The 19,592-nt window shown below is 39.0% G+C and overlaps 1 pseudogene; it reads left to right on the plus strand.

Annotated features, from left to right (window-relative positions):
• Window positions 1–505: 505 nt before the first annotated feature.
• Window positions 506–17,614, plus strand: LOC110133687 (poly(A) polymerase alpha-like; annotated as a pseudogene).
• Window positions 17,615–19,592: the final 1,978 nt, after the last annotated feature.

Here is a 19,592-nt window from a genome sequence, read left to right on the forward strand (position 1 = left end):
GCTTCCACAGCCTGTGTGAGAAGCCGGGTCCCTCAAACCAGGAAATCCACAGAGTGCCCAGCACTCAGGCAGTGCTTTCCGTCTGAGCTGAGGACCCTGAAGCGACTTAGAGAAGCCGTCTGCACAGTGGAGAGGGAAGCCCCAGGTTCAGGGAAGTCCGCTTTGCCGTCTAGAGCCTTGAGAAGAAATGCAGGCTGCAGACAGCCCACTGGCTCTCAGGATTTACCCTCAGGAAGTCCTGCCAGTTCTCTGAGTGAGAGTGGATGAGATCATCTGCAAGGTGCTGTCTGGAAACATATCGGTTACGTGGAAGACAAAGTCCTCTCCGTCAAGTCCCTGCCCCAGGGCATGGGCACAGCTCTCGGAGCTCTGCCGGCCGCTCCTGGAGAGAGCACGCCTGCAGGCCGAGGCGGGCACCGTGTGCTCAGCGGATCCAGCCACCCCCGGCTGCCCGTGGGGACGAGCCTGTGGGTCTCCATCCACCCAGAGCTGCAGCAGCGTCCGCATGTTCGCCAGGAAGCTGTCAGCCTGCTTCTGCTTAGAAAAGACCCCCAAAGCAACTGACTTTATTCAAAGGCCACCAAACTGCAATGCTGATCTAAAGCGAACGAGGGAGTGGAGCACTTTAGTTTGGGGGCGGGCTTTTAGGGAAGTCAGTCTTCCTCTAACCCGTGTTGCTGGTATGTGTGAGTGAGCTCTGTGAAGGTGGGCAGCGGGCACCAGTCAGTGGGAGGAAGGTCATAGGTTACATGTTAAGGAAGCATTTGCTTTTGGAGCAACAGTTTTACAGGCTGTTAGAGGAAGCCTATCGAGACCATTTTGTCATTTGCCTGCTGACCATATGGTAACCTTGTGTCTCTCTTAGAAGGATTAGGTCAGGGACCTTAGCATGCGCTCCCCCGCCCCAGCCCCCCACCAGACTGATTGTTCCCAGGAACTCAACACCATCAGGATGTGTCTAACCTCAGGGTCTTAGCTGAAATCACCAGATCTCAAGGTCTTCCTAAAGAGCTTGCCCTGCAGGCCTTCAAGTCAGGATATGCTGTGGCCCACACCCCTCGTGTGCCCCTCCACTCCTTTCATTGGCAGTGAGTCTCTGAAAGCTCTGTTTCCATTCGGGCTGCATCTCTCGTCAGCTTGCCATGTGGGTGAATGCCCTCTGTACACACGTCTGTGACCATACTGGAACATGACACCGTGACTCTGTTTATGAATGTGTCTTCCCAGTGAGAATTCCAGTTCTTTAGAGGAATGTGTGCTTAACCTTAACCCCAGATGTAGCTCATAGAAAAACAAAATATTTATGAAAGGAAGGAAGAAAAAGAGTGAGGGAAGGAAAAATTACAGAACTATTAGTAACGACAATGGTCATCATTTATTGAATTCTTACTATACAATAGGAATGACCTTACTTGCTTTATAATTATTTTCTCATGAAAGTCTCAGAGAAATTTTAAGGTGTTATTGTCCCTCTTGCAGTAGAGAAAACTGCACTCAAGTATGAAACTTACCTCAGCTTACAGAAACAAAAAAGTGATGAAATCTACATCTAAAGTCAGTTTGGACTAATTCCAAATCCTGTGTTCTTAATCTACCAAATTCAGAAAATACCAGAGCCCAGAGAATTTGAGAATCTTACCTGATCCCATAGCTAGTTAGTGGGAAATTAATGGAAGACACCTTGTTCAGTAACTAGGAAGAGTCAATTTAGACTCTTCCAAGCTAGATCTGCCGGGAGATCTATCAAGATTGCTGGGAGAAATATCAATAACCTCAGATATGCAGATGACACCACCCTTATGGCAGAAAGTGAAGAAGAACTAAAGAGCCTCTTGATGAAAGTGAAAGAGGAGAGTGAAAAAGTTGGCTTAAAACTCAACATTCAGAAAACTAAGATCATGGCATCCGGTCCCATCACTTCATGGCAAATAGATGGGGAAACAGGAACAGTGGCTGACTTTATTTTTTGGGGCTCCCGAAATCACTGCAGATGGTGACTGCAGCCATGAAATTAAAAGACACTTACTCCTTGGAAGGAAAGTTATGACCAACCTAGATAGCATATTAAAAAGCAGAGACGTTACTGTGTCAACGAAGGTCCCTCTAGTCAAGGCTATGGTTTTTCTAATAGTCATGTATGGATGTGAGAGTTGGACTATAAAGAAAGCTGAGCGTCAAAGAATTGATGCTTTTGAGCTATGGTGTTGGAGAAGACTCTTGAGAGTCCCTTGGACTGCAAGGAGATCCAACCAGTCCATCCTAAAGATCAGTCCTGGGTGTCCATTGGAAGGACTGATGTTGAAGCTGAAACTCCAATACTTTGGCCACCTCATGCAAAGAGCTGACTCATTTGAAAAGACCCTGATGCTGGGAAAGATTGAGGGCAGGGGAAGAAGGGACGATAGAGGATGAGATGGTTGGATGGCATCACTGACTCAATGGACATGGGTTTGGGTGAACTCTGGGAGTTGGTGATGGACACAGAAGCCTGGCATGCTGCAGTTCATCGGGCCGCAAATAGTCAGAAAGGACTGAACTACTGAACTGAACTGAACTGAAGCTAGATCTGCATCTTTGTTTGCTTTTGTTATTATAATCACACATAATGGCCTGCCTCAGAGAATCCTGCCCCTCTGCCTGACTGTTAAGCTAAAGTGCCTTTGTTCAGAACCCTGTCCACCTGTAGATGGCAGGAAGGAAGAAATTAACACATCCCCTGCCTGAGGCTTGCCATTCTAGGAGATACTTGCAAGATTAATGGCCTTTTTACTTTGTTTCCTCACCTCCCCCCATCTCTGATCCATAAAAGAACCTGGCATCCAGACCCCAACAAGATGGTTATTTTGAGACATTAGTCTGCCATCTTCTTGGTCAGCTGGCTTTCCAAATAAAGTCATATTCTTTTCCAACTGTTTGTCCCTCAGATTCACTGACCTCTCATGTGGCGAGCAAAGTGAGCTTGGACTCAGTAACAGTTCTAGCACTTAGAAACTTTGAAGGCAAGTGACAGAAATCATAAGAAACTCAGGAAAACCAAAGTTTTGTTCTTCAATTGTGTCTCAGGTCACAAGAAAAAGATTGAATTCTGGACCTCAGGAACCACTGGAAACTACAGACTTGAACCAGGGCTGAGAAAGTCAGTGGGAACGTTCGTCTCACTTCTTGGTCCTTTGCATCTCTGCTTCATTCCTCCTTGCAGATGAATGTTCTGTTTCTCAGTTAAATGGTGGAAAAATAGCCATCTCACAGCCCCTGAACAAAATGACTCAGACACATTCACGCAAAAAGCCTTAGCTCAGTTCCAGTCTAGCTTTCTATAGATGTGCATTGATTGGTCTAGACAAGTCAAGATGTCCACCCTGCTCCAAATGTTACAGGCAGAAGGCTGAAGTCATGAGCTGCTAAGAGAGCTGGAGATACCCGGTCTCTGATCCAGTCGGTTCAAGGATGAACTACTTCCCAAGTTAAGAATAACTTTAGAATGGAAAGATACTCTAAATAGCTACTGTAATTGTTCAAACTTCTTACCACTGCTTTTCAACTCTGTATCACATGGTAATCAAACTAAATTTATATTTTTAATTTTTTGCATTTTATATTTTTTTACTCGATTGACAAATTTTATTTTAAGGAGTTTTGCTTATAATGGGGAAACTTGGTAAATTATTATTCTCTGGAAAATTTTGAAATGTATTTTTTACAAAGGTTTTTAAAATCTTGAAATTCAAAATTCAAGTTCAATATCCTTGCAAAAGAGCAAGGTACTGTACAGGCAACACATACTATACCTCATCTAAAATATACAAATGGGGGAGGGATAGATTGGGAGTTTGGGATTGACATGTACACACTGCTATATTTAAAATAGATAACCAGCAAGGACCTACTGTATAGCACAGGGAACTCCATATTCTGTAATGATTTAAATGGAAAAAGAATTTGAAAAATAATAGAATCATGTATATATATATAACTACTGTATACCTGAGACTAACACAACAACTATACTGTAACATAAAATAAAAATTAAAAAATATAAAATATACAAAAGAAAGCAAAATGTTAAATTGAAAAGCTTAAGTGTCATTGAAATTTCTGAATTAATTCTCTGGAAGCTTCAGATAGGACCAAAGTATCAAATATTAAACACATGCTAGTCTTGCTGAAATGAAAAAACTTAGTTCATGTAACAGCTAGGGCTTTTCAGCTAATGAAGAGATTTGTCTCATTTGCAAGAATGAAATTTATGTAGTGAATATTATGTGTTCTTTCATACATATAATTACAGTTTTTCATATATTATTTTGTGTGTATATTCATTTGAAAATAAAATGAATACCTACTCTTATGTATTTTCCTAAGAGAAATGAAAGCATCCTCACACAAAGACATATATGAATGTTCATGGCAGCTTTGTTCATAATAGTCCCAAATGAAAATAAGCAAAGTGTGTTTCCACTGGTGAATGAATAAACTGATTATCTTATATCAGACAACAGACTACAGACTACTACTCAACATTAAAAAGGAGCAAGCTACTGGTATAGGCAAAAATATGAAAAGATCTCAAATGCCTTATGTTAAGTGAAGAAAGTCAAGCACAAATGACTAACATACCATATGATTCTATTATGGGACATCATCCTGGAAAAAGTGAAACTATAGGAAGAGAAATCAGATCAATGCTAAGGAATGGGGGAGAGGATTAGTTATAAAAGGGGATGAAGGAACTTTTGGGAAATGTTAAATCTTATGATTATGGTGGTGGGTGCATGACTTTATAGTTGCCAAAATTTATCAAACTGTGGACTTGAAAATGGCCAATTCTCCTGTATCTAAATCATATTTCAATAAACCTGATTATAAAAATGAAATAAAAGAAATACATACTCATGATAAATTAATGAATACAGCATATAAATTTGCTACTCTTAAAACTCACAAAAATAGATTTTACTTACATAATACATATTTTAAAATTGAACTGTCTCCTATAGTCTCATAAGTATTCATTACCTTAAAAATAATGCCTCCTGATGGATTAGACTTTGAAGTTACATTGATCAACCTATTTGCAATCTAAATACTAGAGGAAAACTTTGCAGTTTTGCCTATTTTTAAAAAAAACATGTATATATTCCCCAGGTACACACACACAAATCCAGGTTAAATCTGAGGAAATTTCAGAAAAGTCTGGTTTCATCTGACATTTAGATATTTAATTTATCATAGCATATCCTGCTAATTAAGTGCATTTCTATTTAATTGATGTGAGGTCACTGGGACCTGTAAAATGAAAAGAAACATTTCAATGACTGACCAGGTCATTCTGGTCTTTCCCTTATAGAACATTTCTTCATTTATAATTTTCAAAGGAACAAAAGTCTAAGGTGATCCAGATGACTGGTCTCCCTCACTGCAGGAAGATTCTTTACCAGCTGAGCCACAAGGGAAGCCCTAAAGTTGAGTCCAACTCTTTGCAACCCTGAATTCTCCAGGCCAGAATACTGGAGTGGGTAGCCTTTCCCTTCTCCAGGGATCTTCCCAACCCAGGAATCAAACCAGGGTCTCCTGCATTGCAGGTGGATTCTTTACCAGCTGAGCTATCAGGGAAGACCAGAACTTCACCAAGACTTGTCAAAAGAAAAAAATGAAGGCAAAGAACAAAGTGAAGTGATCCAAAGATGAAGGAAATGAAGTCCTAGGGACAACTCCAATGTAGAAGATGAAAATCTTATTTCATGAGTAGAGACGGCTCTTATGTTCATGGGTGCCAGGAGTTCAGCTAAGATTTTCTTTGGTTCCTCAGATCCTGGGGTCCAGCAGCAGTCATTACAAAGGAGAATTGCCTGGGTATTACACTGTGAGGAAGCATGCATCCTCAGTACCATGACTCCTAGGAGCACTGGGAAGTGCATGGTATATATGAGTATATGATTCATATCCCTTGCTAGGTCGGGGAATATAGGCCTCCTTATGAGCAGAACTGTGCTTTTCTGTAGCCTCAGTATTATCTCAAAGACTGTTTTTTCTGGGAAGTACTATGGTCATCAGAATGAGGCACTGAAGGAAGACCTCTAGCAAAAAGAAACTACCTTTATTGGGGTTACTTTACTGTGCATTGTCAATAACTGATCCAATGAAGGGACACCGAAATAAGAAATGAGCTTCAAGGACTTCCCTGGTGTTCTGGCGGCTTAGACTCCATGCTCCCAAAGCAGGGGGATTTGGGTTTGATCCCTGGTCAGGGAACTAGATCCCACCTGCCACAACTAAGACCCTGAATGCTGCAACTAAGACCTGGTACAGCCAAATACATAGATAGAAAGATATTTTTCTAAAAAATGACCTCAGGTCTCCTGGCCCTGGTTCTCTGAGGCCCACCTCCATGCTGGTCTTCCTGAGAGAGACTGGCTGGCACCTGAGAACAGACACAGGAGGAAGAACTAGACATCTTGCAGCACACATGTTATGATTATATTTGTTCTCCCTCCAAAATAAACTTTTATGATATTAATTGGTACAAACAACTTTTTAAGACATTTATTTTTACTGACAAAGGACAGAGAATTTCTCAAGCAATATGCAGCAGAACACTATGCTAATCCAAGGTAATTCTTCAGTCCAGTCTCTTTGTCTCTTTTCTCCTGGGAAATGTGTTTTGCCACAAGCTACCTTGGTTCTCTTTGGACTATTCCATTTCCATTTTCTTTTCTCAAACATCCAGTATGCTCTATTTGCTCATTTTCTTCCTTCTTAACTTTAACATGACTTTTAGAGCAGAAATCCTCAACCTCTGGGATCTAATGTCTGATGATCTGAGGTGGAGCTGATGTAATAATAATAGAAATAAAGTGCACAATAAATGTAATGTGCTTGAATCATCCAGAATCCCCCCTCCCCCACAACTGTTGGCCCATGGAAGACTTGTCCTCCATGAAACTGGTCCCTGGTGCCAAAAAGTTTGGAGACTGCTGTTTTACAAAATTCTCTCTCCTCTGTGGTGAGTGTCATGCAGTAATTAAGAGAAGAGGCTCTGGAATCACATGGACCTCAGCTTGAATCATGATCCCACAAATTACTACATAATCAAGTAAGTTACCTTCCCTATGCCTGCAAGTTAAGAACAGCACATGGGTTATAAAGCTATTGTGCATGCATACTCAGTTGGGTCCAACTCTTTGAAACACCATAAACTGTAACCTGTCAGGCTCCTCTGTCCATGGAATTCTCCAGGAAGGAATACTGGAATGGGTAGCCATTCCCTCCTCCAAGGGATCTTACCAACCCAGGGATCAAACCTGCTCTATTGCGTCTCCTGCATCGGCAGGCAAATTGTTTATCACTGAGCCACCTGGGAAGCCCACATAAAGCTATTATGGGGATTTAAAAGATAGCCCATGTAATGTGTTACATAGTTTCAGGCACATGATAGGTATTCTGTAAATGTTACCTTTTTGCATTCTCACTGCATCTCTTTAGCTTCTGCCTCCAGTTCTGATTGATAAATTATTTTCTGACTCTCTGTGTTCAAATTCTTGACAAAGAAAATCAGGTTGCCATAACTCTCCCATCAAACCACACAGCTACAAGACTGTTCATGGATTAATGACTCTTCAGTCAGATGCCCTCTCCTGACAACTTCACCATGGCCTGGACATGAGTTTAGGTTACAAAATCTGCCTATCTAAGAAGCAGAGACTAAGAGGAAAGCAATTTCCTGATGGAGAATCAGGGCTGATTGGTATTGATCAGCATCATGGAAAGAAAATATTTATAAATTCAGGGTTTCATAATATTGAACCAATGTTTCTTTGCATTAGAAATGATCATGGTAAATGCTTGCTATTGGCTTTGATTGAGTTTGGTTGGTAGGGTACATCTGTCCACTTAAGCCTATTTACTTTGAGAATTTCTTTTGTAATACATCAATATAATAATAACAATTAATTCAAAGGCAATTCTAGAAATACAAAATAAAATTGTTTCCATGAAACTGTCTCATAGCAATCAGCCTCTGACCTGGCAGTGGATAAAATTAATGTGAACTCTATCTGTCATTGCCTGTGTGGTGAACATCTTCCTGAAGGTAAATTGGCTTCACACAGCAGACAGGCATGCCAAAAAATATCCACATACACCTCCTAGAAAGGGGCATGGGGACTCAAATTCAAATGAAACCATCTGTGCAGAGAGGTCTGTGAAGCTGATGGGTACGTTATTTACAGGCCAATTCTGTGAGGCTTGCTGGCTGAGTAATTAGGACAATTGCTACTCTGGCCTTTAGCCCCCACTCTGACTTAGCTCACACAATTTATCTACCCAAATAGACAAGTTCTCCACCACTCTTCTGATCCAGTGCAATGCAGTCTATTCTAGGGCATAACTTTGTTGCCAAATTGTCTATTTTGATTTATTTCTTTGTAGTTCATTTTAAAACTATGATATTAGGAGATAACTTTTGAAACTCAATTGTTAAAGGCAGCAAGACGCTAGGGTGAATTCATTCATTCACCCATTCATTTAACCAATGCTTTCCAAAGATCTACTTACGGTAGATTTTGTTTCAAATGCTTGAGATACATCAATAAGCAAAACCAAAACAAAATCCTAGAGCTTACCTTCTATGCAGACCAAAAATAAACAAGATACAGACTTCCCTGGTAGTCCAGTGGTTAGGATTCTGTGCTTCCACTGCAGGGGGCATGGGTTCAATCCCTGGTTAGGGAATTGAGATCTCATGTGCCTTGTGGCCAAAAATAAAATAAAATAGAATGAAATAGATAAACAAGTAAAATATAAGGTATGATAGAGAGTGATTGAGATTGAGGGAGGATGTCTAGGGCAATGACACAGAGGAGGTCTGGGGGCTTAGGGAAGTGGTTGATAATCAGCTGGCACTCTAACACCTCAATATATTGATATAGTTTGCCCATCTTTTGGGTACTCTAAATCCGAGATCCTCGAGGAAGAGTTTTGATGACACAAAGTACTTTGTCCAGTCAGAGCATTCTGGTCCACATAAAGAGTGCAGTGAAGGGCTTCCCTGGTGGTACAGTGGATAAACAATCCGCCTGCCAAGGCAGAGGACATGGGTTTGATTCCAGATCCAGGAAGATCCCACATGCTATGGAGCAGTTGGGCCCCTTTGCCGCAACTGCTGAAGCCCACGTGCCTAGAGCCTGTGCTCTGCAACAAGAGAAGCCACCGCCTTGAGAAGCCCGCATACTGCAGCAAAGAGTAACCCCCACTCACTGCAACTAGAAGAAGTCTGTGCACAGCAAGGAAGAGCCAGCAAAGCCAAAACTAAATAGAAAAATAAGATCTCTCCTCTCACTAGAAAAAAAAGAGAGAGAGAGAGAGTGCAGCATAATCATTAGAAGACACAGTTCTGGCCAAGCCACTTGCAGGCTGTATCTCTGGCACGTTCCTTATTCTCTGCAAGCCCTTGCCTTCCAGTCATGAAATGGGGTGGTGACAACTGCTTCATGGGGTGTTGTGAAGATCAAAGGGATGGTAAAATGCCCAGCCTAGTGACTTCTACATAGAAACTGAGCAGTCATTCCTGGAATAGTGTTGCCATGGAAGGGACCTGGATTAAATCTTGGCCAGTTCCCTGGGACATAGGAGAAAGCTGAGGTCGTGGGACGTTGTCACTTCCTTGTGGTCAGCCAGGAGTTTAATCACAAGCTCAAAAGAGGAGCACAGGTTTCCTGGCTCCCAGTGGAATGCCTTGCATTCTGTTACACTGTCTCTTTTATCCTTTTACGAATGATGTACCGTAGCTTTGCCCCTATGGTCTGTTAATGTGTTCATATTAGTAACTTTTTGCTGTAGAACAGGTAGTAAGGAAGAGGGGAAAATAGACATAAAATGAGATTTTATGCATAAATGATAAAACCTATAGAAGAATGCTTAATGAAGGGCTTGGGCATGTGGTGTGGGGCTTCGATGAAAATAGCACACATATAGGCCATGAACTCATTCTTTCCAGAATGATTAGTCAGCGTGATGCTCGCTGTCTATTGCCCTCACAAAGACTTCCCCGTTATTCTCTAAGCTGACTGTCCAGAGGTTCAGGTAGGAGCTATGTTCTGACAGAACACAGACGATCCTGCCCTGGGAACCCTTGCCTGGAAGTCTGCCGAGAATCTGCATTTCTGTCTCTCTGGCAACTTCACACTGATGTTTAGAAGCAGCAATGTGAAGTGAATAGCCACAGAGTGGAGAGTTCTTCCACCAAGTTACCATGACTCCTGACCGCTGGGGCAAACTTGCATTTAAAGAAAACTGCCAAAGGGTCACCCTGCTCCAGCTTTTCTTTAGTTACGCAATGCCAGCACATGGGTTCGTGTGTGGAGACAGCAAAGGAAACAAGCCCCAGGCCCTGACTTTAGCCGCCTTCCCTTGCCCTGCCTCCTTCCCAGCCTGCAGACCTGTAAGCAAGCAGCTCCACTGAGGAAAGTTGAGATGTGGTTCTGTGGTTCACTGGTGTGTGTGTGTGTGTGTGTGTGTGTGTGTGTGTGTGTGTGTGATTTTTCCAGAGACACAAACTTTCCATAGTCACTAAGGCATCAGAATATGTTTTACCTTCCAAGATGCAGAAGCAGCAGTCACAATCTGTCAGAACACAACTGTTTGCCAAAGAACTCTCCCAGAAGCACTAACCTCAGTTTAATATGTTATTGATTTTCTAAACTGTTAAGTATGGTTTATAATGGCAATAACCTACATGATACCACTCATTACATCAGTTAATACCTAGTTTATTAGAACATTAACTTTCAGCACAGGCAATTAACTGCCAAACTGATTGTGTGTGTGTGTGTGTGTGTGTGTGTGTAAGAGAAAGTCTTACAATGAGAGATTTCCAAGTGTACATTAGTTATTTTTAAATGGCTATGGGAGCTTGGCAGTGTAGCCCAAACTCTTCTTTTCTTCTTAGAAGCAACAGTCTAGTACTATGAAAGTATGAAATGCCCCTGACATTAGTGAAGTAATTCAGAATTAGCCATTGGAAAATCATGTACATTATTGATTAAATATCACTACTAATGGGAACATGTGCTTGTGTATACATACACATGTGGAGAACTTGGGAATAGCATAAGGAAGAGTTCTAAACTATGCAAAAACATTAAGTGCTGCTAGATCACTGGTGCAAGGTAAGATTCATGTTTATTCCTTTATAGGGAGGTAGCATGACATACGGGAAGTTCTTATATTTTATTGTATTCTCAACTAGCATATTTTTGAATAATGTTTTCTACTTATCTATACTCATATAATAATTTTTTCTAATGCTGTTTATGAAAAATGCTTTTCTCAGTAAACTGTATATATATTTATATTTTTTTTATATATAATCTATATGAAAACACACATGTGCCTGAAGAAGATGCCTTGATATCTTTGTATTTTTTAAGTATTTGGAGGAGACAAGACATCCAGAATGGTAGAGTGACAAGATTGGCAGATCCTCTACTTAACATACAGTAATACAGCTGGACAGATTGTCAAAATAGTCATTTTAATATTATTTGGAAATTTATCAAAGTGAAAGTTGCTCAGTTGTGTCCGACTCTTTGTGACCCCATGGACTGTAGCCTGCCAGGTTCCTCTGTCCATGGGATTCTCCAGGCAAGAATACTGGAGTGGGTTGCCATTCCCTCCTCCAGGGGATCTTCCTGACCCAGAGATTGAACCTGCATCTCTTATGTCTCTCCTGCATTGGCAGGCAGGTTCTTTACCACTAGCACCACCTGGAAAGCCCCAAAGTCAAGGCACACAGCTCTGAAGTGGTAGGCCCAGGATTTGAACCCAAGCCACCTAGCTCCAGGTCCCCTGCCCTAACCACTATGCCATACAGCCTCTAAATTGACAAAAGGCATACATCAACCTGCAAAACATTTGATTATGCTTAAAAAAAAAACTGCTGAAATTCAGGCCTCGGGTACAAACAATGTCAGCCTATGACTTTTTCACCTGTACCTGCTCCCTGCCTTCCCCTGCCTCTCACTACACTTATCCTGGATGGCAGCACTACTAAGGTGGACAAACCATAAAAATCAGGTACTTCACTGCCAGTTGAGGCTAATCTAATTTGATAACCCACATACAGGGACTTTTTCTGAAATAATAGCTATCTTGGTGATAAACAATCAGGGAAGGGCAACATCACAGCTGTCTAATTTGTGATACCGGATGAAGCAATTTACCACACAACCCAACAATTTCACTCCTACCCAAAAGAGATGAACATATAGGTCCACACACAAACTTGTACACAAATGTTCATAGCAGTATTATATATAACAGTCAAAAAAACTAAAAATAACCCATATGTTCATCAGTTGATGAATGGATAAACAAAACGTGGTATATACATAAAACAGAATATAATTCAACAATATAAAAGAAGGAACTACTGCTACATGTTACAACACAGAAGAATCTTTTTGAAAATAGCTAAGTGAAAGAAGCCAGTTAAAAGACCACATGTTACATTATTTTACTTATGTGAAATGTCCAGAAAAGACAAATCTATAGAAACAGAAAACATATTAATCATTGCAAAGGGGGAGGACTGTAGAGTGTATTTAAATGAGCAAAGGGAATCATTTTAGATTGTGATTATGGTTGTGCAACTCTATAATTACCAAAAAACATTTAATTGTACACTTAAAAAGAGTGAATTGTATATAAGTGTACCTGAATAAAGCTGCTAAAATTGGTATATTATGGTGTGTGAAAATATGAGTAAAAATACTAGCACTGACACAGAATAATCATTAGTTCTATTGTAATAATCTAACTTTTCCTGAAGTATGAAGTATCTTGAAAAAGCATTGTAAGATTCTAAATAAGTTTTATAAAGCAAGTCTCTTATTGCTTCATAATATCCTAAAATAGAAAATACTGAGAGCTCCATTATTTCCCTTGGTATATCTTAAGAAATTCTCCCATTCAGAAATGGTCTCATAAATCATGATAATAATAACTTCAAATAGTTATAGGAGAATCTATTCTGAAATTACAAGATGTGTAATTATATAAACTACATACAGGATGTAGGAAAAATACAGGATTTGTTCCACATTTCAGCTATTGAAAGAGAAAAATAATTGCTAATAATTTACTTTGGCATTAACTTGGCATTAGACAATGCACTGAACAAAAGAATAAATACTATTTCAGAAAGTATCTACCAAGTTCTCCTGAGATTAATGTAATTGTCAATTTTTAAACAAATTGAGGATCCTGAGACCAGTTTCCTTAAGTTCCTTTTAAAGAGCTTCTTCACTAGAGACTGATCAGACGCTCAGTTTATATACTGTCAGAATAACAGCAGCTAAATAAAATAGTCATTTTATGTTGAAAAGATTTTTCCTAAAAAGTAGAAGATAAAATTATGGCCAATATGCTTTCTCTTTATTTAAATTTAAAATTTTGAAAGAACTATTTCTACCTATGAAAGTTAAAACATAGAGGTATTTACACATATATGTGTATATTTAAGTGAATAGTATTACCTAATTTTAATGGAAATATGGGAAATTTGATCATACCCTATGGTGCTGATGACATTGCCAAATGGAAAACGATTTGTCAGTGTGAATCTTGAAACATAAAAATCTTCATGTCTGTACCTAGTAACTCTCTTTCAGAGAATCTGTCCAAATAACCTGCTCCTTGGGCACTGCTTCAATAGGTGCAGGCTTTTGGGGGTTTAGGGTACGTGTGGATAGAAGAAAGAACAATCTAACTCAAAGAATCTTAAATATTTGCTAATTTCAAAGTGCCTGACTGCATCATGATTAAAGAATTGAAAAAGACTAATGTAGGTTAAATCTCTTTCACCTCTGACATATTTTCCACAAAGCCCTCCCAGTTTAGCTTCATTGCTGTGTCAGTCATACCTCACATGAATTAAAAAGATATTACCAAAAGATCTGGGCAGAATGAGTCTGGAATTGTGGCCCTTAAAGTTAATGCAGAAACAATTGTCATTTCATTCTCATTTTTAAGGTTTTACTCTTTTTAAAGCTTTTGGAACCTTGTGACCTACAATATCTGCCATTGAGCATATGCAGAGTCCTCATTTGTGTCCCCAAGCTTCTGATAGCTTGTATCAAGCATACCATTTTTGTAACAGGATGATAAATGCAATTCTTCCTGTAGGCTCAGAAAGAGACCACAAAGGCTGAGAAGAGAACAATAGTTGCCTGGTAACTGCAGGATCTAAGCCAAGGACCTGGCTCATCTATGTAGGACTTACAAAGGGGGTGGCCCAATGCTAGATCTTCCAGCATTAATAGATCATCCACCTCCAGATCAGATTAGAACATGAGATTAAAATGTCAAGATATTTAATTTTGTTTTTATTGTTTTGTTTTGCTTTTGTTTTGTTTTATACTTCTTACTGAATTATTGTAGCCAAAAGGGAAGTGCATATATTATAAGTGTACAGCTCAATAAAATCTTATAAACTAAATTTATCCATAATGCTAGAATCAGATTAGGAAACAGAACATTACCAACTCCATAAACTGCTCCTTCAAACTTCTTCCAGCCAATCATGCCACTATTTTTGAACTCTAACATATAACGTGGAATAACCTGGCCTATGTTAAGAATTTTATATAAATGGTGTCATACAGTATACTCTTGTACTTGGCATATCTGTTCAATATTGTGTTTTTGATATACTGATGTGTACAGTTGTAGAATGATCATTCTCAAAGCTAAATTCTATTATGTGAGTATATATACCACAACTTATTTTTTTCCTTCTATTATTGATGATGGGTAATTAAGCAATTTTCAGTTTGGAAATATTACAAATAGGGCTTCTACAAACATACTTTTGTTGAACATATATGTGCATGTCTGTTAGATATATGCCTAAAGAGTAGAATGGCTAAGTCAAAGAGAATAGATATGTTTAGCTATAGTATTGGAGAACTGTGCAGAGTTCTATAGTATATTGAACTGTGGTGTTGGAGAAGACTCTTGAGAGTCCCTTGGACTGCAAGGAGATCAAACCAATCAATCCTAAAGGAAATCAATCCTGAATATTCATTGGAAGGACTGATGCTAAAGCTGAAACTCCAATACTTTGGCCACCTGACTCATTGGAAAAGACCCTGATGCTGGGAAAGATTGAAGGTGGGAGGAGAAGGGGACAACAGAAGATGAGATGGTTGGATGGCATCACCGACTCGATGGACATGAATTTGAGCAAGCTCCGGGAGTTGGTGATGGACAGGGAAGCCTGGCAGTGCTGTAGTCCATGGGGTCACAAAGAGTCGGACACGACTGAGTGACTGAACTGAACAGAACTGAGCTGAGCTGTAGTATATGATAGCAAAGCATTTTCTAGCTATATCAATGTATACTCCGACCTGTAGTATATGAGTATATATATCCTCATATATGAGAGTTCCAGTTGCTCCACATCCTCAAAACACTTAGTATTTTCTTTTTCATTTTAGCTACTCTGCAGGGCTTCCCTGGTGGCTCAGACAGTAAAGAAGCTGCCTGCAATGCAGGAGACCCAGGTTCAATCCCTGGGTTGGGAAGATCCCCTGCATGGCAACCACTCTGGTATTCTTGCCTGGAGAATTCCATGGACAGAGGAGCCTGGCGGGCTACAGTCCATGGGGTTGCAGAGTCAGACATGACTGAGTGACTAACACTTTCACTTTGACTAGGTGATGTAGAAGTATAGAGTAGTGAAGATTTATTTCAAGAAAATTTTAATTGTACTGAGACTTACTTCCCCTCAACTCAAGTGAGAGGAGCTTTGGAATCTATTAAAAACTCTTTATAGTTTCCAAAAGCTTGAGGAACAAAAGGACAAGCATCTGACTTCTCCTTATGAATTTCAAAAGCAAGATCTATGGCTGGTACCACCTCTTGCTCTTGGCAGAATTGAGAGGGCTGCTCAGGGAGCCAGCTTCTCTTTCAAAAAAGTGGGGAAGAGGTGCAGTTTTCCTTGAGACTAAATATGGCCTTAAAAAAGGGATCCAATTTGGGTTTTCTTAATATTTACTACAACTCAGAGCGACTGAACTCAACTGAACTGAGAGGACTAGTTGGAATACACAGGAAGCCCAATTACAAGCAGACGAAAGCCAAGAAGCCAAAGGTAAAGTTGTGTATAGTCAGCCAAACAAAAGGCAGCCCCCTAATCAAGGAGTTAAAATGTGAGTCTTCAATTGGAAAATTACTGAAGATCCTAGAAATGCTCTCTGTGGGAAGGAAAGTGGTATCTTTGGAAAAGTACTATTACCAGAGTACCCCAACAGAATTCTGAATGAACCAACCACTTAAACTTGTGTCTTTTCCACCATCGCCCTGGGGTGAGCCATACAGTAATTAGCAAACAACTAAGAGAAGAAGCTAGCTCCTATTTTTGTCCTTCTGCATGCTTCCAGTACTGGAGGAGGTCTATGCTTAGGAAGGAGAAAAGGGTGATTCTGAAAAAGTTTGGCATTTGAAATAACACTAGATTAGACTGGAGTTAAGTCATTATGTGATGAACTTGTAGATGCTTTAAAGAGATTAAAATACTTTTTTTATTGATTAAGAGGGACTGGAAAAACTAGGGGGCACATGAAGGATTTCATCCAGGGGCAGAGAGAAAACTGAGTCACAGTAGAATTAAAAGGAGGGGGATGAGAAGTATAAGGAAGAATTTCACATAATCCAAGTGATTTTTAAATCTAATGTTTAAAAAAACCAAAAAACTCTAATAAGCTCATTGTTGATCCTCCTGATGGTATTCATTTTTTTTTTTTTTGTAGATACAGTTTATAGGCAAGCAATAAGCAGAAAGACATTTGAAACTCATGTGGAAAGTGCTACAGTGCATGTAAAACCAAATCAACCTCAACTACTACCTAATCACGTGCTTCAGAAAAAAAGGCAAAATATTCAATCGATGGTGTTAAAGTGACATCTTTGAGTGACAACAACTTCTACTTATCGATGAACAGTGATAACTGTCAGCCCGTGTCTTAACTTGAAGACTGGTCCACTGAACTGTTCTGACAACTCTTGGGACAGAAACAGTTCTACTCCAGTTAGAACAGCAGCATCTGTGACCAACATACAGGCTACTGAAGTTTCTGAGTCACAGGTAAATTTCAGCGAAAATTCACAGGGTCGCATAGAGTGTAAGGATTCCTATTCCTATTTCACCACCACCAAAGCCTATAGTCTTTAGAGTTTATTCTTCAACAAGTCTGGTAAAGCAACCACATAGACCTTCAGGGAAAATAACCAAAAAAATCTACCTAATCCTGTAATAGGAGTGAAGAGGATATCCTCACTTCATAAAAAAGAGCATCTCAAGGAAACCAAAACAGAAGAGAATAAAACAAGTGAAGACCTAATGGTCTTCTTTTGAGTGGGCATGGGCAAACAGAAATAAAGGAACAACTGTATATTTAAAAAATACAATTTAACTGGAAACTAAGAGACTTCTTTTTTGACTTCTCAGAAAACATCAAGCACAGACTCCTCCAATATCCCTGGTCTCCTAGCAAATTCTATTCTAGTTACTAAGCAGTCAATAAATTTGAAATTTAACTGGTCAAAATACAGCTAACTTCAGGGGTCCATAAACAATATCTGCCAACTTAATATGTTATCTTTACATGCTAAAAAAGGAGAATAGAATGTACAAGATTAGAAATGACTAAAACAGGATTTAGGTTTTTTGCTGACCTCCCTGACTAGGCTAATCAGCATTTATTAGGAAGTCCTAGTTTGTAAGTGCAGAGCCAGGAATGCTATTATTAATTTGTTATCAACAGTATGAAGGATGGCAGAACTTGATAAACCTATTCTTTCTTAATCTTAACAAAGAAAACTAACAGATTTTTCCAAATAATGTATGGTATGAATTCTCCATTGTTCACCATTCTATCGTATGTGTATTTTTCATGATAAATTGCAGTTATTCAATCTCTCCCTCTGTCTTTCTAAATTAACTTTCCAAAGTTGGAGTATAGTCTTTATGCCCTTCTGAGATGCATTAATTGAGGCTTTCTTTTCACCATTACTTTATATTGTCAAATATAGGTACACTATTTCTTCTTCCTACATTTTTGTTCTCTGTAGTTACCTTGCCTTTCCTCCTACTATCTGAGAAAATATGGTATATTAACAAGTGAAATGCACAATGTCTGGTGTTTTGTGTAGCTATGAATTTAGACTGAAATTGCCAGGCACAGATTTAGTCTTATCATTTTGTTTACACAATGGGAAAAATTCAGCTTATTAAATCTTTTATAGAATTGCACCCAAGCTTTGCCAAGTAAGAAAGCTGGACATTTTCTGGGTAGTGACTTTTTAATTCTAATTTTCATAACCTAGACATCAGGCTGTTGCTTTCACATGATGTTTGTTGTATCTCATGACTGGAGTTTGTTCTGCCTCATAATTCTAAACTCCTTTTGTTTTTCAAGAGCTCTATTGTAAACAGATGATATAGTTCCTCACTGAAAATGCACTTTAAACACCTCCACACAAACTTGCAAATAAATAAATAAATAACCCAGCAACAACCAACACCAAAGTTAAGGGGGAGAATCAGAATCGAAATAAACTAAATGTTTAGCATTAAAGGAGTTGGGATTGTGAATGCATTTAACAGTGCTCAATATTTCTAATTTTCTGTGACACAAGTGTATAACATTTGTAATGTTAAGAATATAAAAATAAAAGCTTGGAGCTGTTAGTTTAAAACTAACATTAGAGAGCTAAGGATTTAGATTTTACTCTGAATGGTTTGATTAATGATAGTTTGGATTGTCTATACATTTAGAAGTTTTGGTGGGAAATAATTTATAACATTTCTACTAAATGTATTATATATATGTATAGATATTTGTATGTCTCTATATATTGTGTGTATGTGCATGTCTGCATGTAAAGTTCAAAAGTATTTTATTGCCTATCTCATTGTATATAGTATGTTTTAAGTTAGAGTTGGAAGACTTTTTAATAGATACCTCACCCTGCCTTGCTATAGTCTAGAAAAACCCCAAATTATTTTTAATAGATGTTTTCATGTGGTTTTAATGAGATTATGAGTTATTTTATGGCAGAATGCCACAGTGACAGTTGAAGCATCAAATAATTCCTAGACTACTTCTAATATCAATGCCTGGAGGTTATTTCTAAGTCATACTTGTAACCCTGGGTCAACTTCATGATGCCCTTAGCTTAACAATCTTAAATTCTTTGAAACTCTTTGTTAAGGACATAGTCTAGAGCCTTTAAAAAAAGATCTAGATAATATTGGTCTCAATATCTTGCAGACAGACCAATGTTTCAAAAAAGATGCTTTCAAATTCCTGGTAAAGGCACTAAAGCAGAAAGAGGAATTCCAGCTCTGATTGTCTAGCTTCAATTTAAAAAAATTTTTTTTGAATTTATTTTTCTAATTAAGGAAATTGCTTTATTTTGTGTTAGTTTCTGCCATACATCAACACAAATCAGTCATAATTACATATATATCCCTTGACTCCCTCCCCTCCCCTCATCCCACCCTTCTAGTTCATCACAGAGCACCAGGCTAA

This window comes from Odocoileus virginianus, unplaced genomic scaffold (assembly GCF_023699985.2).
Source record: "Odocoileus virginianus isolate 20LAN1187 ecotype Illinois unplaced genomic scaffold, Ovbor_1.2 Unplaced_Scaffold_10, whole genome shotgun sequence".
Classification (NCBI taxonomy): Eukaryota; Metazoa; Chordata; class Mammalia; order Artiodactyla; family Cervidae; genus Odocoileus; species Odocoileus virginianus.